Raw genomic sequence first — 20,671 nt, forward strand, 5'->3', positions numbered from 1 at the left:
TGTGTTTCTTTACCTTATCTAATACATTTTTAAATTCTATGTTCCATTGCCTATAATCATCTAGTTTCTAGTAAATGTGAATGAATATATTTGTACTAAGTCTGAATAAATCAAATATTGAAGTCCAGATAGTTCAATCGACCAAATTTCCATTACTGCTTAGCCACCAACTCCCACAAATTGCAATGCGTAGGTAGGTACTTTACTTAAAATCTTATACCTAGCGTAATAATGAGCATGGAGAAATGCAATTTGTCCAGTCTCTGCAGGATGAACTGTGCGAGGAAAGAATGCTGATCCACTGCCTAAAATCCAATCACTCCTAATTTTTTTTTCCCCCCTTTTGTTTGGCTTGGTTTTGTTTCTTGTCATGTGATGGAAAATCCGAATTAAAGGACTCACCTGACAGCAAACCCGCCAAGCAGGTGTCGCTCAGTCTTGGAGCATCCAGACAGGAACCTAGAGGTCACCTGTTCCAGTCCCTTTCCTGGCACAAACCCGAGTTGGGGGCTCTATCCCCAGAAGGAGGGGTGCTTGGAGGCGTCCAATAGATATCTCTCCATTATCCATGTCTCTGGATCTAGCCCTCTCCCTCCCTCTTCCTCTAAAGCCAATAAAATCTACTTTTAGGAAAAGAAAAGGTTAAAGGAAGGTCACCCACCTGCAATGCAGGTTAGCTCCTCAGTCCGTGAAAAAATCCTCAGGACAGCGAGTGCTGGCCCAGCTTCTCCGGATCCGCTGCTGCTTCCTTCCACGGAGACGGTCTGAGACAGACTGGCAGAATCTCCAGTCCCGCTGGAGTTTTATGCTGGTTTGAGGGGAGCATAATCCCCTCAAACTCAATCAGCATAATCTCGTGAAGGTACACGGGACTGGAAGTGATTTGCTCTGCTGGGTCATTTAGCGTTTTCAGTCATTTACATATGACATTGATGTACCTTCTTTAAGGAAACCTGCTGTTTCTTTCAATGCCTTGCCTTGTTGAACGTGATGCCATGCATGGGAGAGAGAGTGTCTCAGAATACATTGAGCAGACAGAGCTCTGGCAAAAACTCCACCCACTGTGCGTGCAACCGAGGACTTGGACTCTTCCCGTTTCCTACTGCACCCCGGAGTCTCTGAGAACGTTCTCTTCTTCTTGCCTGGATGCACACTTTGTCTTCCGCATTGTCTTCTCTGTGCCTGGGAGGCGGAGCCTAGGAGATGCACAGGAATGGTGCCCCCAATGTAGGCCTGGTGCCACTACCTGCGTTTACACTTTGCCTGGTGACTCGAGTCACTTTCCCCAGGCATTCCATGTGGGCACACCGATGGCTGTGTGCCCACAGGTGACAGTCTTCTCCTGCGGAGAATGTCCAGGTGCCGGGACTTTTTCTTTTAGGCGATTCTCCTCCTGGGATATACCTGAGAGATTCTTCAGATGCTCGGCCACTGACCTATGACAAAGGATGGGTGGAGGCCAAACCTCGGCTTATACTAAGAAATTTTGTGGAAGCAAAACAGGTGCCATCTCATGGGAATCTTTATCTTCTTCCTTCCACGAGGAATTGCACGCACCACTTGGCGGCTGGCTGCTCAGGTGGGGCCTATCCACTGGCAAAATGTGGCACTCTGGGTGGATACTTAGGTTTCCATTTTTGTGTATCTGAACTGCCACTGACTTTCCATTTGTCTATCCTCTGGGATGGATCAATGAGCCTGTAGAGTTAGCCTGATCAAGGTCCAGGAACCCTGGCCCCTCCCCCAGGGCCCTCCCCTGGGCTCAACCTGGACATCCAACTTGGCAGAGTCTCCTGTCCCTGCTTGTCCTGACCTTCACCTGAACTCACTCCCGACTGTGCTTATTGGGATGAACACTGGGCAGCCCAGTGGATCTCCTGGGAGCAACTCCCCCTTTGTGGTTGAAGTTCAAACTGGGGTTTGTTGAAGGAGCACATTCTTATCTGGAGAAACAGAGTGGGGAACATCCCTTGATTTTGCCACAGGGCAGCAAATCTTGTTCCTTATCTTAAGGTAATAGCTTAAGGCATGAATATTAGGATTTAGGAACTTTCCATGATTGCAGCTTTATTTTTCTGGGCTACTCTGGGGATCGGTGAGAATCTCATTAAGCTCAATGTGGAGTGAGTGGTGGGTAGAAATATTGGAGTCAACTAAGATTGAGGGTGTCATCAGAGACTTCACCGTCCACCACCCACCCACCAACAACCTATTGCCGCATTAAGAGTCTGGAGGGAAAAGTAATTAAATAGCTTTCTGGAGATCAAGTGGGCAGAACCCTGTCTTCTGGCCCCACTTAGAAGAGACAGGCAAGTGTCCCACCAATATTTTTAGCCGAGAGGCCTTGATATGGCCCAATGGCTTTGCCTGAGCAGGGTCATGTCACACAGAGATACCTAGCAGGTGAGGCTGAAGGTCATAGCTATGTCATGACCAGGGTTTGAAAGGAGACACATGGTGTTGGTGGGAAGATAGACACAGGGAACTGAAATGTTTCCAAGCAGCCATTGGGGAAAGGGCTTTGTGAACCTGGAGTCTGGTTCTATCCCCACAGCTGAAGGGAACAAACTGAATGGATGAGTTCACAATTGCACGAGGAAAACTCAAAACATCAACATTTTGCTTCTTTAGAAAAGGCTTTAATGTTCAAACATCTACAAGTATTGCTGTTCAAATGGATGTAATTCCTACAAACTTACACGTTCATTCAAAGTTTAGAGAACCCACTAGCCACTTGCATTTGATGCCATGCTTCTATAAAAAAACTTTACTTTACACAAACACTTAACTACCTGCTGAGTGCTTTGTTGAAGATTCATCAAAATCTTCACACCGGCTCATGCACACACACACACATACACACACACACACACACACACACACACACACACACACACACGCACACGCACACACAGGCAATACACACAAACACATGGGCACTCATTTTTTTCTAATATAAAATCTAACTAAGTATCTCTGTGTCCATTTAGGATTGTTGTATCCTTGGTGTAGGATATTTTAGACTAAGTAAAGTGGAAGTGATCAAGTAATGCCTTGCATTTCAGACACAGGGGTTTGTACAGTGGGAATGCTCACATACTTTCTATGATAAGTGTTGTTGGATGAAGTAAAGTTTCGCCTGATTTTACACTGAATAAGATCAGTAGAGTGAATGCTCTGTAAAGAAGTGTTTGTGTTTCATGATTCCTTCTCCTGTGTTGAGTTCTGTCATGTTTTATAAGGGAAAAACAACGACTGGGGAATTTTCCACGTAGCTGACATGCCTAGGGCTCTCCTCTGGTGTAGGGACTCTAGGGACTGATGAGATTAGCATGTTGGCCCAAAGCATACCCACACTGACCACATTCACCTGGTTTCTACCTGGTGTGCATTATGTTGCAATGGATAAGCTCAGCCTTTTGCCTGAAAGCTTTCCCACACATGAGGCACACATGTGGTTGCTCCCCCGAATGGATTCTCTAGTGCTGGTTAAGGCCAGTGCTTTGACTAGTGACAATCATAAACTCTCTTCCCTTGTTAGACTGTCTCCTGTTTTTCTCAGGTAAGAACTTTCATTTAAAGCTTAGTCACAGAGGGGACATTCATATGGTGTCACTCCTGTGTGGACGGTCTCATGCTGTCTAAGGAAAAACCATGACTGAAGGCTTTCCCACACTCACAAGGCTTATCCCCAGTGTGCATTGCATTGCGGTTTCTAAGCTAAGACCTTTGCAAAAGCCTTCCCCACATGGATGACATTGACAAGGTTTCTCTCTAGGCTGAGTCATGTTCTGCCATCTGAGTTTGAAAACATTACTGAAGGGTTTCCCACGACCACATAGTTTCCATTTGTTGTGAATGTCAATGTGTACACCAAGGCATTCATCTACTCTGGGTGAATTTTCTCACTGTTGGCTGACATATGGTCCCTTTTTTTTACATGAGTAAAGGAATGTGGAGACACAGCTGAACTATGTATGAGTCAACTCATCACTCCAATCAGCCTTTGGGACCCTTTTCCTCAAACACAGGGGAGCTCTCCTTCTCAAGACATGGTTTGGTCAGAGGTAGGATTCTGGACATGTTCTTAATTCGTCCAAGTCAAGGAGTGTTCCTAGAATGGGGTGGGTTGTGAGGGGCTGACGGGTTCTGGAAGGGACACGGAGGCTCCTGAGGGAACACAAAGAGGAACACTTTGGAGGGTGAATCACTAAGGGCTGTCAGTGCCCCTTAGGGTGAGGATGATCTTGACAGGAAAGAAGGAATTAGTCAGGGACCTACAGGTGGGGCCCAGATAATGTCATATTAAGATACATCAGATTCCAGTCTACTCTCAGAGAGCTGAGAATTGTGGTAGAGTCAGTATTCCACAAATGACTAAAAAGGATCAGCAAGGAAAGAAACCCAATGTCGACATGACATATTTTGCAGAATTTTATTAGTATCAAAGAAAAATTATATAAAGCAGAATGTAATAAAACGTTTCATAAAGGCAAGGTACAGAATCGTCAGAAGAGTTCACATCCAGGTTTCCATGGAAATAACTCAGCACAGTGAAAGAGTTTCGCCTCAGGACCACAGGCACTACTTATAAACTGAAGATCTCACAGGGAGCCCTGGCCCACGTTCCCCCAAGGCAGACAGGGGCACACCTGTTAGAAATTCATTCTATGGCTTCCTCTTTCCATTAGAATTAGAGGCCAGTGTTACAACTTAATTTCCTATACAATGGATTCAACTTTATAACAGTAATCACCTTCCTATGCCCCATTTCTAAGTACCAAGTACAGTTTCCTACAAAAGTTTCATTTGACTTATCACTACACATTAAAAACACAGGAACTGGGACTCTGTGTCAGCAATCCTTGTCAGACTTGTCAACATCTGAACACAGCACAGCGGGGAGGCTCTGGTCCACCACAAACAGCTGCATGAGTAGCTATCCCCTCCCCAGATCTACAGTCGGCACCCGGGGGCCTGGGGCCAAGGAACGAGTCTTTGCTGACAATGGACTTCTCACTGGCCGTCGTCACTCTCTGCAGAGGAAGAGGAAAGCTGAAGGTCCTCCTGGAGGACACTCAAGGGATCCTGTGACCGAGTCCCTCTCTCTTCTCCAGGGTGAGGGGGATCTGAGAAGAAAGAATTCTCAACAGGAGGGATGGAGGGAGGTGGCACCAGATAGCAGCTCCACTGGCCTTCTTTTGACCTCTTAAAGACCATTTTGATGGGACTCCGTGGAGTGGCTGGGTTCTGGGGCTCCTTTGAGGGCTGCAGGGTCTTGGCCAGAGGGCTCTCCTGCTGAGGCTGGGGGTCTGCTCTCTGCATGCTCTCCTTCGGGGACGGGCAGGGGCTGAGTCTGGGCTCCTTTCTGGCCTTCTTGCAGTGGTGGATGGAGGTCGGGGCCGCTCTCTTGCCTGGCGCCTTGATGCTGAGATTGGAGTGCTGGCACACACTCTTTGCAGCAGGACGTGGGATGCTGGGTGAGTTCCCAGCAGGGAACTTGGCTTGTGCCTGAGGCTTGAGGGTGTGGCCCAGGCCATTGGTGCTGAAGAAAGAACGAGGCTTGCTGTGTGTCTGCTGGGCACTGCTCTTGGCATCCTGGACAAGGGGTGGCTTGTTGTGTGTCTGCTGGACACTGTTCTTGGCATCCTGGACAAGGCGTGTGCCCCCTGGCCTAGGCGTGTCGGTGACAGGAACTCCCTGCCCATTATGTAGTCCAGAACGTGAGCAGGCGATCCCCTCAGCTTTTTGGATGGGGGGCGCTGAGGGTGTCACCTTATGTTTCCCGCCAGATGACACAGTGCTGAGACAGGCGTCTGGCACATGCTTTCTCTTGGGAGTGGGGATGGGCATCGGCCGGGTTGGACGCTGTGGGAGACACAATGGAGAGGTTTCACATGAGCAGGTCCTCACCGTCAAGTGTCAATCAAATGAAAGCAAGACCAAAACCAAGAGCTGAAGAAGAGCTATGCACAGTGAAAGAACACTAGCCATCAATGTGCAGATGAGGAAGCCAGCCTGGTGGGGATGTCTTAAGGTAGGGGACCCTGGCTAGGGAGAGGACACTCCACCTAGAGACACAGAACTTGCCTTGTCCGAAGCCTGTCTCTGTCATCCATGCCAATCCCTCAGGTTCCCCAGTGAGCCAAACCCATACTCACCCTGAGAAACACCTCTTCTGGTTCGGAATCCTTGATTGCCACTTGGGCCCTGTGTGGCTGCTTCCCTTTTCGGACCTGCCAGGGTCTGCAGGGCCCCCGAATTGGGTCACGATCCGCCATGGGACACACCACCAAAGACCTTGCCGTCCTTTTCTCTCAGCTATGCACTTGTGAATCTCCTGTAGGAAAAGGAAATTGAAACTTTTCAAAGACCCACCTAGGGCAAGCTCCTCTGGCACCGTCTGCTTCAAATCTGCTCAAGAGACCTCATGCCCTCAGCCAAAACATCTCTGTCTACCCTGTGACCTCTCCTTCTGAGTCCTTTGTCTGTCCTCTCATGATTTCCTTCCCCAGGGCAGGACTCTAAGGTGACACAGCTGAGACTCACCTGCTAAATGGGATGTGCATGCATAAAGGAGGGATTTCAAAGTGGAGACTGGGATTAATTCTATCCTCCGTGTCCTAGTATGGGCTGGAAAAGACAGTATTTCTCGGGTCTTTCACCATCATCAAAGCATTTGGGATTGTGGGAGACTTTCTCAAAAATCAAAGGAAAAGGTGCTCCCCTCTGGAAAATTCAAAGTTCCCAATGCACCGATGAGGAGGCAAATTTCAAATAAAATTCACCCAGATGGAAATATGTTCCGCCCCGCTAGTCTGGAAGCGTCACAATTGAGATTGTGGACGGCTTTTGTGTTTCTTTACCTTATCTAATACATTTTTAAATTCTATGTTCCATTGCCTATAATCATCTAGTTTCTAGTAAATGTGAATGAATATATTTGTACTAAGTCTGAATAAATCAAATATTGAAGTCCAGATAGTTCAATCGACCAAATTTCCATTACTGCTTAGCCACCAACTCCCACAAATTGCAATGCGTAGGTAGGTACTTTACTTAAAATCTTATACCTAGCGTAATAATGAGCATGGAGAAATGCAATTTGTCCAGTCTCTGCAGGATGAACTGTGCGAGGAAAGAATGCTGATCCACTGCCTAAAATCCAATCACTCCTAATTTTTTTCCCCCCCCCTTTTGTTTGGCTTGGTTTTGTTTCTTGTCATGTGATGGAAAATCCGAATTAAAGGACTCACCTGACAGCAAACCCGCCAAGCAGGTGTCGCTCAGTCTTGGAGCATCCAGACAGGAACCGAGAGGTCACCTGTTCCAGTCCCTTTCCTGGCACAAACCCGAGTTGGGGGCTCTATCCCCAGAAGGAGGGGTGCTTGGAGGCGTCCAATAGATATCTCTCCATTATCCATGTCTCTGGATCTAGCCCTCTCCCTCCCTCTTCCTCTAAAGCCAATAAAATCTACTTTTAGGAAAAGAAAAGGTTAAAGGAAGGTCACCCACCTGCAATGCAGGTTAGCTCCTCAGTCCGTGAAAAAATCCTCAGGACAGCGAGTGCTGGCCCAGCTTCTCCGGATCCGCTGCTGCTTCCTTCCACGGAGACGGTCTGAGACAGACTGGCAGAATCTCCAGTCCCGCTGGAGTTTTATGCTGGTTTGAGGGGAGCATAATCCCCTCAAACTCAATCAGCATAATCTCGTGAAGGTACACGGGACTGGAAGTGATTTGCTCTGCTGGGTCATTTAGCGTTTTCAGTCATTTACATATGACATTGATGTACCTTCTTTAAGGAAACCTGCTGTTTCTTTCAATGCCTTGCCTTGTTGAACGTGATGCCATGCATGGGAGAGAGAGTGTCTCAGAATACATTGAGCAGACAGAGCTCTGGCAAAAACTCCACCCACTGTGCGTGCAACCGAGGACTTGGTGGACCTGCAGGACTCTTCCCGTTTCCTACTGCACCCCGGAGTCTCTGAGAACGTTCTCTTCTTCTTGCCTGGATGCACACTTTGTCTTCCGCATTGTCTTCTCTGTGCCTGGGAGGCGGAGCCTAGGAGATGCACAGGAATGGTGCCCCCAATGTAGGCCTGGTGCCACTACCTGCGTTTACACTTTGCCTGGTGACTCGAGTCACTTTCCCCAGGCATTCCATGTGGGCACATCGATGGCTGTGTGCCCACAGGTGACAGTCTTCTCCTGCGGAGAATGTCCAGGTGCCGGGACTTTTTCTTTTAGGCGATTCTCCTCCTGGGATATACCTGAGAGATTCTTCAGATGCTCGGCCACTGACCTATGACAAAGGATGGGTGGAGGCCAAACCTCGGCTTATACTAAGAAATTTTGTGGAAGCAAAACAGGTGCCATCTCATGGGAATCTTTATCTTCTTCCTTCCACGAGGAATTGCACGCACCACTTGGCGGCTGGCTGCTCAGGTGGGGCCTATCCACTGGCAAAATGTGGCACTCTGGGTGGATACTTAGGTTTCCATTTTTGTGTATCTGAAGTGCCACTGACTTTCCATTTGTCTATCCTCTGGGATGGATCAATGAGCCTGTAGAGTTAGCCTGATCAAGGTCCAGGAACCCTGGCCCCTCCCACAGGGCCCTCCCCTGGGCTCAACCTGGACATCCAACTTGGCAGAGTCTCCTGTCCCTGCTTGTCCTGACCTTCACCTGAACTCACTCCCGACTGTGCTTATTGGGATGAACACTGGGCAGCCCAGTGGATCTCCTGGGAGCAACTCCCCCTTTGTGGTTGAAGTTCAAACTGGGGTTTGTTGAAGGAGCACATTCTTATCTGGAGAAACAGAGTGGGGAACATCCCTTGATTTTGCCACAGGGCAGCAAATCTTGTTCCTTATCTTAAGGTAATAGCTTAAGGCATGAATATTAGGATTTAGGAACTTTCCATGATTGCAGCTTTATTTTTCTGGGCTACTGTGGGGATCGGTGAGAATCTCATTAAGCTCAATGTGGAGTGAGTGGTGGGTAGAAATATTGGAGTCAACTAAGATTGAGGGTGTCATCAGAGACTTCACCGTCCACCACCCACCCACCAACAACCTATTGCCGCATTAAGAGTCTGGAGGGAAAAGTAATTAAATAGCTTTCTGGAGATCAAGTGGGCAGAACCCTGTCTTCTGGCCCCACTTAGAAGAGACAGGCAAGTGTCCCACCAATATTTTTAGCCGAGAGGCCTTGATATGGCCCAATGGCTTTGCCTGAGCAGGGTCATGTCACACAGAGATACCTAGCAGGTGAGGCTGAAGGTCATAGCTATGTCATGACCAGGGTTTGAAAGGAGACACATGGTGTTGGTGGGAAGATAGACACAGGGAACTGAAATGTTTCCAAGCAGCCATTGGGAAAAGGGCTTTTTGAACCTGGGGTTTGGTTCTATCCCCACAGCTGTAGGGTACAAACTGAATGGATGAGTTCACAATTGCAAGAGGAAAACTCAAACATCAACATTTTGCTTCTTTAGCAAAAGACTTTAATGTTCAAACATCTGCAAGTATTGCTTTTCAAATGGATGTAATTCCTACAAACTTACACGTTCATTCAAAGTTTAGAGAACCCACTAGCCACTTGCATTTGATGCCATGCTTCTATAAAAAAACTTTACTTTACACAAACACTTAACTACCTGCTGAGTGCTTTGTTGAAGATTCATCAAAATCTTCACACCGGCTCATGCACACACACACACATACACACACACATACACACACACACACACACACACACGCACACGCACACGCACACACAGGCAATACACACAAACATATGGGCACTCATTTTTTTCTAATATAAAATCTAACTAAGTATCTCTGTGTCCATTTAGGATTGTTGTATCCTTGGTGTAGGATATTTTAGACTAAGTAAAGTGGAAGTGATCAAGTAATGCCTTGCATTTCAGACACAGGGGTTTGTACAGTGAGAATGCTCACATACTTTATATGATAAGTGTTGTTGGATGAAGTAAAGTTTCGCCTGATTTTACACTGAATAAGATCAGTAGAGTGAATGCTCTGTAAAGAAGTGTTTGTGTTTCATGATTCCTTCTCCTGTGTTGAGTTCTGTCATGTTTTATAAGGGAAGAACAACGACTGGGGAATTTTCCACATAGCTGACATGCCTAGGGCTCTCCTCTGGTGTAGGGACTCTAGGGACTGATGAGATTAGCATGTTGGCCCAAAGCATACCCACACTGACCACATTCACCTGGTTTCTACCTGGTGTGCATTATGTTGCAATGGATAAGCTCAGCCTTTTGCCTGAAAGCTTTCCCACACATGAGGCACACATGTGGTTGCTCCCCCGAATGGATTCTCTAGTGCTGGTTAAGGCCAGTGCTTTGACTAGTGACAATCATAAACTCTCTTCCCTTGTTAGACTGTCTCCTGTTTTTCTCAGGTAAGAACTTTCATTTAAAGCTTAGTCACAGAGGGGACATTCATATGGTGTCACTCCTGTGTGGACGGTCTCATGCTGTCTAAGGAAAAACCATGACTGAAGGCTTTCCCACACTCACAAGGCTTATCCCCAGTGTGCATTGCATTGCGGTTTCTAAGCTAAGACCTTTGCAAAAGCCTTCCCCACATGGATGACATTGACATGGTTTCTCTCTAGGCTGAGTCATGTGCTGCCATCTGAGGTTGAAATCATGACTGAAGGGTTTGTGAACGTCATTGTGTGTACTAAGGCATTCCTCTACTCTGGGTGACTTTTCCTGCTGTTGACTGACATATGGTTCCTTTCTTACATGAGTTAAGGAATGTGGAGACACATCTGATCTGAGATAATTCATCACTCCAATCAGCCCTTGGGACCCTTTTACTGGAACACAGGGGAGCTCTCCTTCTCAGGGCATGGTTTGGTCAGATGAAGGATTCTGGACATGTTCTGAAGTCATACAGGTCATGGAGTGCTCCTAGAATGGAGTGGGTTGTGTTGGGGATGGGCTGAGGGATTCTGGGAGGGACACTGAGGCTCCTGAGGGACCACATAAGAGGAACAGTTTTGCAGGGTGAATCACTAAGGGCTGTCAGTGCCCCTTAGGGTTGAGAAGACCTTTACAGGGAAGAAAGGATTAGTCAGGCACCTACCTAATATTGGGCCCAAGCTAATGTCATTTTAATGGACATGAGATTCCACTCTAATCTCAGGGACCTCAGCTTTGTGGTACCATCATTATTGCACAAATGACTGAAAGGATCAGCAATGAAAAAAACCAACCTCAACACGACACATTTTGCAGAATTTTATTAAGATTGAAGAAACAGCCGAAGCCGGTTTGGCTCAGTGGTAGAGCGTCGGTCTGCGGACTGAAAGGTCCCGGGTTCGATTCCGGTCAAGGGCATGTACGTTGGTTGCGGGCACATCCCCGGTGGGGGATGTGCAGGAGGCAGCTGGTCGATGTTTCTCTCTAATCGACGTTTCTAGCTCTCTATCTCTCCCTTTCTCTCTGTTAAAAATCAATAAAATATATTTAAAAAAAAAAAAAAAAAAAAAAAAAGATTGAAGAAACAGTATATAAAATAGAATTTAATAAAACATTTCATAAAGCCAAGCTACAGTCGTCAGAAGAGTCCCCATCCAGATTTCCACTGAAATTACACAACACAGTGAATCAGTTTCGCCTCAGGACCACAGGCACTGCTTACAAACTGCAGGTCTCCCAGGGGTCCCTGCCCCACATTCCCCAAGGCAGACAGGGGCACACTTGATAGAGATTTATTCTGTAGCTTCCTCTTTCCATTAGACTTTGAGGCCATTGTTGCAACTTACTTTCCTATAAAATGGATTAAAAGTTTTAAAATTGCAATTTCCATACCAATTTCATAAAAACCATCTTCAGTTTATTTAAAAAGTATCATTTAAAATACCACTAATTGCAAGTGCTTTGTCTGTTTTCTGTGTCTACAGTCTTATTTTCTTTCACACCCTCCGTCTTCACTTCATGGCACGCAGGCTCTGACCCAGCATTAAGAGCTGCTCCTTGTGACTACTTCTCCCCAGCTTCACAGTTACTGCCTGGTTGCCTGGGGCTGAAGAACAAGTCATAGGTAACATGAGGGTGACACTGGTCTTCAGTTTCTTCAGAATAAGAAGAAACCTGAAGGGCTTCAAATAGGACACTCAAGAGTACTCTGTAACAGAGTCCCTCTGACTTCTCGAGGTGGGAGGGATCTAAGCAGCACAGGTGGGCTTCTCAGAAGGAAGGAGAGAGGTGGCTTTCAGGAACTTGTAGCTCACATGGCCTCCATCTATTCTCTCAAAGACCATTTGGATAGGCTGGCAGAGAACCTGGGTTATTGGTGGGAGCCAGGGTACCTTACAGAGCTGCACAGACTTATAGTGTGCACTCTGGTCCAAATGCTGCAGGTCTGGTCTCTGCATGTTCTTCGGGGTGGACACTGTGGTTGGGTTTCTGGACAAAGCTTGCCTGCTGGGTGAGGAGTGTCTGCTATAGGTCTTCCATGCCCACTATTTAATCAACCAGATGAGCAGGCGCTTCCCTCAGTGTTTTGATTGGAGGCTCTGGGAATCTCATGTCAGGTTTCCTGAAAGGTAACCCAGTGGTTAAATCTGGGTCTTGCACCCACTTTCTCTTTTTTGTGAATACGGGCATCGGCCGAGTTGGAAGCTGTGAGAAACACAATACAGAGGTTTATTATTAGTGTTTTCTCATCATCAAGTGTAAGTAAAATTAAACAAAAAAGAAAAAGATCTTAATACAAGTATGGACAGTAAAAGATATACCAGCAATCAGTGCACAGAGGAGGAGGTCCTTGAGCTCCATGTGAAACAGGTTACAAAGTGACCTTGACACATTTTGTAACATCACATAAGATATCACAAAATCTCTTGTTAGTGAAGTGGAAACAAGCCTTTCCTAGCCTCTTCCTACGGATTGGACACACATCATGGCGTTGTATAGGCAGTTTGGGGAGTAATGAGTAACAATAAAAGGTAGGGGTCCTGTTTTACAGATGCCTGGTTGCCCGAAGAGATTATACCTTTCTGGAAGCACCTAGTGAGGCCCCCGTGCCCTCCACCAGGATAGAGTTGTTGCAAACATTGGTTTACAATGTTAGGTACTCAAATCCAGAGTTTATTGTTGATTTATTTTTTATTAATTATGTTCCTATTTTCCAAAGGAAAATGTAAAACTTATTGCCTCACTTGTTTGCACTCAGTCAAGTAGGAAGCAAAATCAAAGACACCAAGAAAATGACAATAGGAAACTAACTGTAGAAACCACCTGGGACCCCACAAATTTTTCTGTTTCCTCAGACAGATAACAAGGAAGGAAGTTGTGTGTCTCTGATGAAATAAAAAGCCCAGCATCTGGGGACACTCACCCTCACATAGGCACAGGGTTCTGTCTGGTCCTTCCAGTTTTTCTGGGGCCTCCTTGGGGATCTCTGGGGAAATCTTTGTCTCATAGCCTGTCTCGGTGCTTCATTGAGTCTGTCAGACACAAAACGGTACTGAATCCCTCCATTGCTGGTAGCCAGGGAAACAAACTTTTCCATGGCCCAGACCCTTTCCCTGTGTCTGTGTGATCCAGGGAGCGAGGTCCCCTGCTTTCACTAGACTTGCCCTTGCCTTATCTCAGATCTTACCCCCACTTGGGAGCACTCAAGGATTTTTCACAAAGAATTTTCCTTTTACTCCATTGTCTCTCTGCCAGTCCTTGGAATAAACCCACAGTTCCATCCCACTCCCACCACCATTCTTCTTTGGTGATTCCCAGGGAGCGAAAGAAACTCTGAGTGTGACCCCTTGGAGGACACCAACAGCTTTTTCAGGTTCTCCGTGTCTGTCTTTGCTCTGGAGATGTCAATGCAGACTGTGTAGAGATAAGAGACACACAGGCTCCTTCGATTTCCCCAAAGTTTGTTTCCACCGTCCCACCACACTAACTGAGCTCTCTGCTCCATCTCCCCAGCAGTCTTGTTAAAGGACCCCGAGAGATACAGGTCCCAGGGAGTCCATGGATTCAGGTAATCCAGGGAGTGGGGCCCCATGCATGCACTGGACATGCCCTTGCCTCATCTCAGATACTCATTATTACTGGGATCCCTCCAGGATTTTTCATGAAAGACTTTTCTTTCACTCCATTGTATCTCTGCCTGTCATTGGCAGAAATAGAAAATGCCCACCCCTACCACTAGTCACCCTCAGCAGTTCTCAAGGAACAAAATGATACTCTGAGTGTTACTCCTGGGAGACCAGAGCGGCTTTATCAATCTCTCTATGTCCCTATCTTTGCCTGGAATGGGAACCCAGCCAGTGCAATGGTAAGAGACACAGGGTCCATAGAATTCACCCAAAATTTGTCTACACCTCATATGATGCTCACCTTGCTCTCTGTTCAGTCTGCCTAGCAGTCATGTAAGAACGACATGGGTTCTGTGGATCCTGGGGAGCCAATGGTTTCTGATTCTCCTTCATCTTATTGGGTCCTCGGGGCTGGGGGGGCTCAGCCCCATCCCAAAGCTTCATGGGACACCTGAGGCTGCTTTCCTTGTGCCCAAAGCTCCCACAGTCCTTGCATTTAAACTAGGAGAGAATAGGTCTGTCAATCAACACAAAATACAGGCACATTTCAAAGGGAAACAAGAGGACAGATACATTTATGGAGGTACTAGAGGGGAACATACCATAAGACCCATGAGCTGCCAATTTTTGAGGATATTATAAAGCATTCCAAAGCCCATGTTAGTTGGTGTGCATTGCAGGAGAAAGAAAACTAGAGGTTTAAGCATGACTACATAGACAGAAATGGAAAGATTTTGGCGCACTAAACAGGCTGAATAGGATACTAACTAGAAGTGAGGTTATTTCTCTGAGTCCCAAAGGACCAGTCTGCCTGGTGAGGATGTCCCAGAGCAGGGGACCATCGGGTGGGAAAGAACACCCCACTTTTCACAAAGGACTTTCCTTTAACTCCATTGTCTCACTGCCTGTCCTTGGAATAGATCCACCATTCATGGACATAGAATGAGCCACGTCCAAACATGGCTCTGTGACGCATGCCACACTTCCCAGGTTCCCTTAAGGACCAAGCCTCTACTCACCCTGGGATTCTCCTCCTCTGGTGGGGGAGCCTTGTGTGCCACTGCAGCCCTCTGTGGCTGCTTCCCTTCCTGGGCCATCCAGCATCTGTAGGGCCCTTGCTGAGGTGAATTGGATGTGCAGGTACGCATGAGTGATTTAAAAGAGGAAACTGATCACGTCACCCTTTTAACCTAGTAGGACAGAAAGACAGGATTTCCTGAGACTTATACCATCAGAAAGGCATTGGCCACAGTGGCACACATACTAGAAAAGCAAAGTGAAGTATGCTCCTCCCTGAGAAATTTGAAATTCCCATTGGACAGAAGAGGCAACTTTCTACTGCAAAATCACCAGACAAAAGTATTTCCTCCTCTACCAGTTTGGAAACTTCACAAATGAAGGTCTTGACTGTTTTATTTTCTTTCTCTTTTTTAAATAATCCTATCCTCAGCATCTTATCTTTAACTAGTTTCTAATAAATGTGATATGAATATGTTAGGGATTAAGACTGAGTAAATAAATTATTTAGCTTTAAGTGTCCACAGCTCTATCTACCAAGTTCCATATGTGCTCACACAGATGTTCACACAAATCACAAAGCTGGAGTCCATTTCCTTAGAAACAGTGAGCATTGAGAACATGTAGTTTGTTTGTCTCTCACTGCTCAGGTTTTCTATGAAAACAGAAGAATCCTTTCCCCCCTGACTAAAGCCACATCTCTTCCAAGTTCTCCTAGTGTACCATTTCTCTGAGGGATTATCTAAGAAGCTAATTAAAAGAAAACCCGCCCACTTGGGGTTGCTCAGTGTTTAAGTGTGGACCCATTCACATGAGCTCACCAGTTTGGTTCCTGGTTAAGGTACTTGCCAGAATTTCACACTTTATCCCAGTTGCAGGCCTGCAGGAGGCAGCCAATCCATGTTTCTCTTTCATCAATGTTTCTATCTCTACCTCTCTCCTTTTTTCTCTCTCAAAAATCATTAAATACTTATTGTTTTTAAATCAAGAAAGAAAGACCATCTGAAATCGGTCTCTACTCCCCTTGTTGTCAACAGATTCTCAGAGTAATCTGTGCTGGAGAAGCCTCACTGGATGCCATGCAGCTCTGAAGGTGTCTGAGGAAGGGTCACTGAGAGATCCTGCAGTCCTGGTAGATTTATAGGCTGGCTCAGGTCACATGATATGTGGGAGCTGACCATTAAACTAGCATAATCCCTCAGAAGGAAACAGGTCTTGAAGATTAGCTCTGTTGTGGGTTCTTTAGGGTTTTCAGGCCTTTTCACTTTATATGGACGCACGTGCTCACTATTAGAAGGATCTATCTTCTATAAGAAAAACAAACATTTGTGTGTGTGCCTGCTGCTTCCTTTTGCACTTTGCCTAGTTTAATGTGGTGAGATGCATATGAGACAAATGGTCTCATAATCCGAATGTAGAGTTCTTTGGCATGAAGTCCACCCATGGTGTTTGCAACCAACAACATTTCCATCTCCAAAGCTCTTCACATTTCCAACTGAAGCTCTGATTCCCTGAAAAGTCTTTCTTCTTCCTAGCCTCACTGAAGACTGTCTGCCACCATCCTCCTCTGTCTCTCTGATGTGACGCTCTAGGAAATGCACAGGAAAGGAGCCCACATGTTGTCCTTGTGCGAATAGTTCTTTTTGTACTCTGCCTTGTGACTCACGTCACTTCCCTGAGTCGTCCCGTGTGGACACAGGAAGTTCTATGTCCCTGCAAATCAGTCTTTTCCTACAGGTCGTTGTACATGAACTGGGACTTATTCATTTGGCCTCATCTTCTATTGGGTGACACTTGATAATTTATCAGTTTCTCTTCCTCTGACTGTAGATTGTTGGAGGCATGTGCCTGTGTTTTTACTAAGAGACAATGAGGAACAGAAATACAAATCATCCCATTTGAGCATTTTCTACTTCATTCCTGCCAGAAGCCAATCATTGTTTTAATAATAGAGAGCTGTGGGACAGGGAATTCGGAGGGCTGGTCAGCCTTAATTGCTCTCCGGCAGTGTTTCCCAAACTTTTGACATATGTGTACCCCTTCTATAATTTTTGTAATGCTGATTACCCCCTCGTACTCATGAGAATGTAGAATTAGGCGCAGCTAAGCACAGTGCAGTGCATATCCCCACCAAACTCCGGTGCAACATGTACCCCCACCAAACTTATCTGTACCACTTTGGGAAACACTGCAAGGATCAGAGCTAAATACTAGATATTCGTAGTTGAAGCAGCCCCCACCGGTTAGTCCTAAATTCACTGGTTGGCTTTATTGCAGTTTCCTGCCTAGGTAATATGGGTATATCATATAATTTTAATCTTAATAAAAAGGGGTGGAAAATCCAGACCGAGTACGTAGTAGTCCTCCCACTAGAGTTGGACTACCGTCTGGCCCCCATTTCCCAAATTAAATCTTTTCTAAAGTCTTTTTTTTTTCTTTTTCATTTGTGTGCGGCCTCTACAGAACCCGAACCATGAACCGGAACCCTGAATCATGCAGGGCTTGAAAGGTTTAACCACAATTCCATGGGATATTGTGTTTAAATCTGCTCATTCAATTCAGCACCAGCTGGCACAGGTATAGGTGATACCTGTGAGTGTCTGATATCAAACTGTGGGCATTCTGGGTAGTTTTCCATTTTAGAATTTGAATATATTTGAACTCCCAGTGACCTTCTCATTTATCTTCCCTTTATTATTAATGAATGTGCCACCAAGATGACCCTGGTCAAGCCCTTAAACCCTGGCTGCATCCCTTGGGACCCTCACCCTTTGATTCAGCCTGTCCAAAAGGTCTCCCAGAGGCTGTTTGTCCCTGCTTGTCCTGCGACTGACTTCAACACACTCCAGTCCACTTTCTGCCACACAAGTTGGGATGGCCCACTTTCAGAATTACTCTCCCAAGTCAGACTTAATGGTGTCTTGTCTGAAAAATATGTCCTTTTTACTGTGTGAATTATGATAAACTGCATATACCTCATTGGTCTAATTCTCATAATTATAAATTATCAAATTGGTCTCTCATACCTACAGATGAAATCTATTGGAATTTTGAAAGTTATCAAGAGTGTTTTCTCATGAAAAATTTTCCCCACTCTGATTGTGTTAGCTACCACTTATTTATTGTCAAGCATTTAAGTTAGGGGTGTTTTACATTAAGAAAAAAAGAGCTTTCACCCTAACCAGTTTGGCTCAGTGGATAGAGCATTGGCCTGCAGGCTGAATGGTGCAATGTTCCCTTATGGTCAAGGGCATGTACCTTGGTTGCAGGCACATCCCCCGTAGGTAGTGTGCAGGAGGCAGCTGATTGATGTTTCTCTCTCGTTGATGTTTCTAACTCCCTGTCCCTCTCTCTTCCTCTCTGTAAAAAATCAATAAAATATGTGTAACTTATAAAAAGAACTTTACAATGTTTTCCCCAAGGGGACTTTTTTATTGTTGCTGTACTGTACATGGTCAGTGATTGTTATTCTAAAGTATCGTATATAGTAGTTCATTTTCTTGGTGTACAATGTGAGGTTGGGTGGGCTCCCTACAAAACAGTCTCTGAGCCACACTGAGTCCTCCCCTGGACCCTGAAGTCTGACCTGCATTGCACATCATGTGTCCAGCAGGACATCACACTGACAGACCAGGGGCTCTGACATCAGGTTCTCCTGCGAGCCTCAGGGTCCTCTGGGTTCCCACATCTCAGCCCACTGATGTTGGCAGCAGCTTCTTCTGTGCTCCTGGGCCATCGGACGGAGGAGAGCTGTGTGAAAGGAGGAGGGAGTGGATCTGGCCTCCTTTGGTGGAGATGGAAATGTGTTGATGTTTTCAGGGGGAAGGTGCCTGCTTTGAGATTTACTACTGAGGACACCTTAACATGGACACCTGACAGGACATTAAAAATCCAGGGGTGCACAATCTCAGGATGTATGGTGCGCAAGTTGTTATAAATAGTGGCTCCTATGCACCTAAGTTGACCTTCTAAAGAAAACAAGGACATGAAATCACACACATTGATCTCTTATTTTCTGACATCTTGCAGCTGAATTCAACTACAGATGGGAGGAACCTATTCTTGTAGGCAGACCCCACTTAATTCCTCATCTTCCTCAGTTGGGTTAACTTTTCCCCACCCTGCCTCTACAGGGAAATCACCTGGGGAGAGATGTTAGGAAAAAGTGTATGTCCACTTCAATCACAGAATTACTCCTTGTTGGGAAGAGCACAAGTCAGCATGTTGATGGTTAGGTTCTATAAAGGGTGTTTGTTGAAGGACATTTTCTTCTCTAGGAACAAAGTGGGAAAATCCTTTCATTTTGCTTAGGACACATGAATTTTCTTACTTATTTAAAAAGCAGCTCCCGTAGTGGCTAATAGGATTAGGAAAATTATCTTACTACTGAGCTGCTCCTTGAGATGGGGAGAAACAGCTAAGGTTCAATCTGTGGTTAGTGGTGGGTGCAAAAATACTGATTTAACTAAGATATAGAGAGTTCTAGGAGACTTCCCATCCACCCCTCCACCGCCACCATGTAGCTCAATGAGAGCTTTTAGAACAAAAATCAAGAGCTTTATTGGTCCGTGTGGGCAGCATTCTGTCTCCTGTCCTCATGTTGCAGAGACTTAGGCTGAGGTACCACCAACACAATGGATCTCCCACATTGCTTACTGAGTGATTCTTTCATGTATGAGTTTTCAGTATGTTCAAATACTAAAGCTATTATTGACATTCCTTCCATAATTATTAAATAAGTAATGCCATGTCATGACAGTCAGATCAAACTATCTACTGGAGGCTTTCATGATTTCCTCTCCTGTATTGGATTCCCTCATGTTTTCTAAGGGAAGAACAATGACTGAAAGTTTTCCCACATAACTGACTTACATATGCTGTCCCCCAATGTGAGTTCTCTGCTGTCTTATGAGATTAGCATGTTGGCTGAAGGCATTCCCACAGTCATGACAATCATAAGGTTTCTCTCCAATGTGCATTCAATTGTATTTTCCAAGGACAGATCTTTGCAAAATGCCTTTCCCACATAGAAGATACTCAAATGGCTTCTCTCCCATGTGAGTCATCTTATGTCCTCTAAGGCTGAGGCATCACTAAAGGCTTTCCCATGTTCACATAATTTACCTCTTGTGTGAATTTCATTGTGTCTCTAGGCCACACCTCTTCACTGGCTGACCTAATGTTTCTTTCTTAAATTAATTTACAAATGTGGAGACACAGCAGATCTATGAGAAAATTCATCACTCAGATCAGCCTTTGAAATCCCTTTTCCTAGAACCAGTGGAGATCTCTCAATCTCAGAGATGGTGGGGACAGGCATGTTCACAAGTCACAAAAATCATAGACTGCTTTTGGAGAGGGAATGGGGAGATCAGGTACTCAGGAGTCCAGGGAGGGGAACTAAGGCTGCTGAAGGACCACAGAGAGGGACAACTTTGGAGGGTGAGGCCCTAAAGGCTGTTAGTGCCCCTTAGGGGGGAGACGATCTTGACTGAGAAGAAGGCATGATACAGGAACCTACAGGTGTTGCCCAAACTCATCCACCTCAAGGTACATCATATTCCCATCTACT

The sequence above is a fragment of the Pipistrellus kuhlii genome, unplaced genomic scaffold (genome assembly GCF_014108245.1).
Source record: "Pipistrellus kuhlii isolate mPipKuh1 unplaced genomic scaffold, mPipKuh1.p scaffold_m20_p_3, whole genome shotgun sequence".
Classification (NCBI taxonomy): domain Eukaryota; kingdom Metazoa; phylum Chordata; class Mammalia; order Chiroptera; family Vespertilionidae; genus Pipistrellus; species Pipistrellus kuhlii.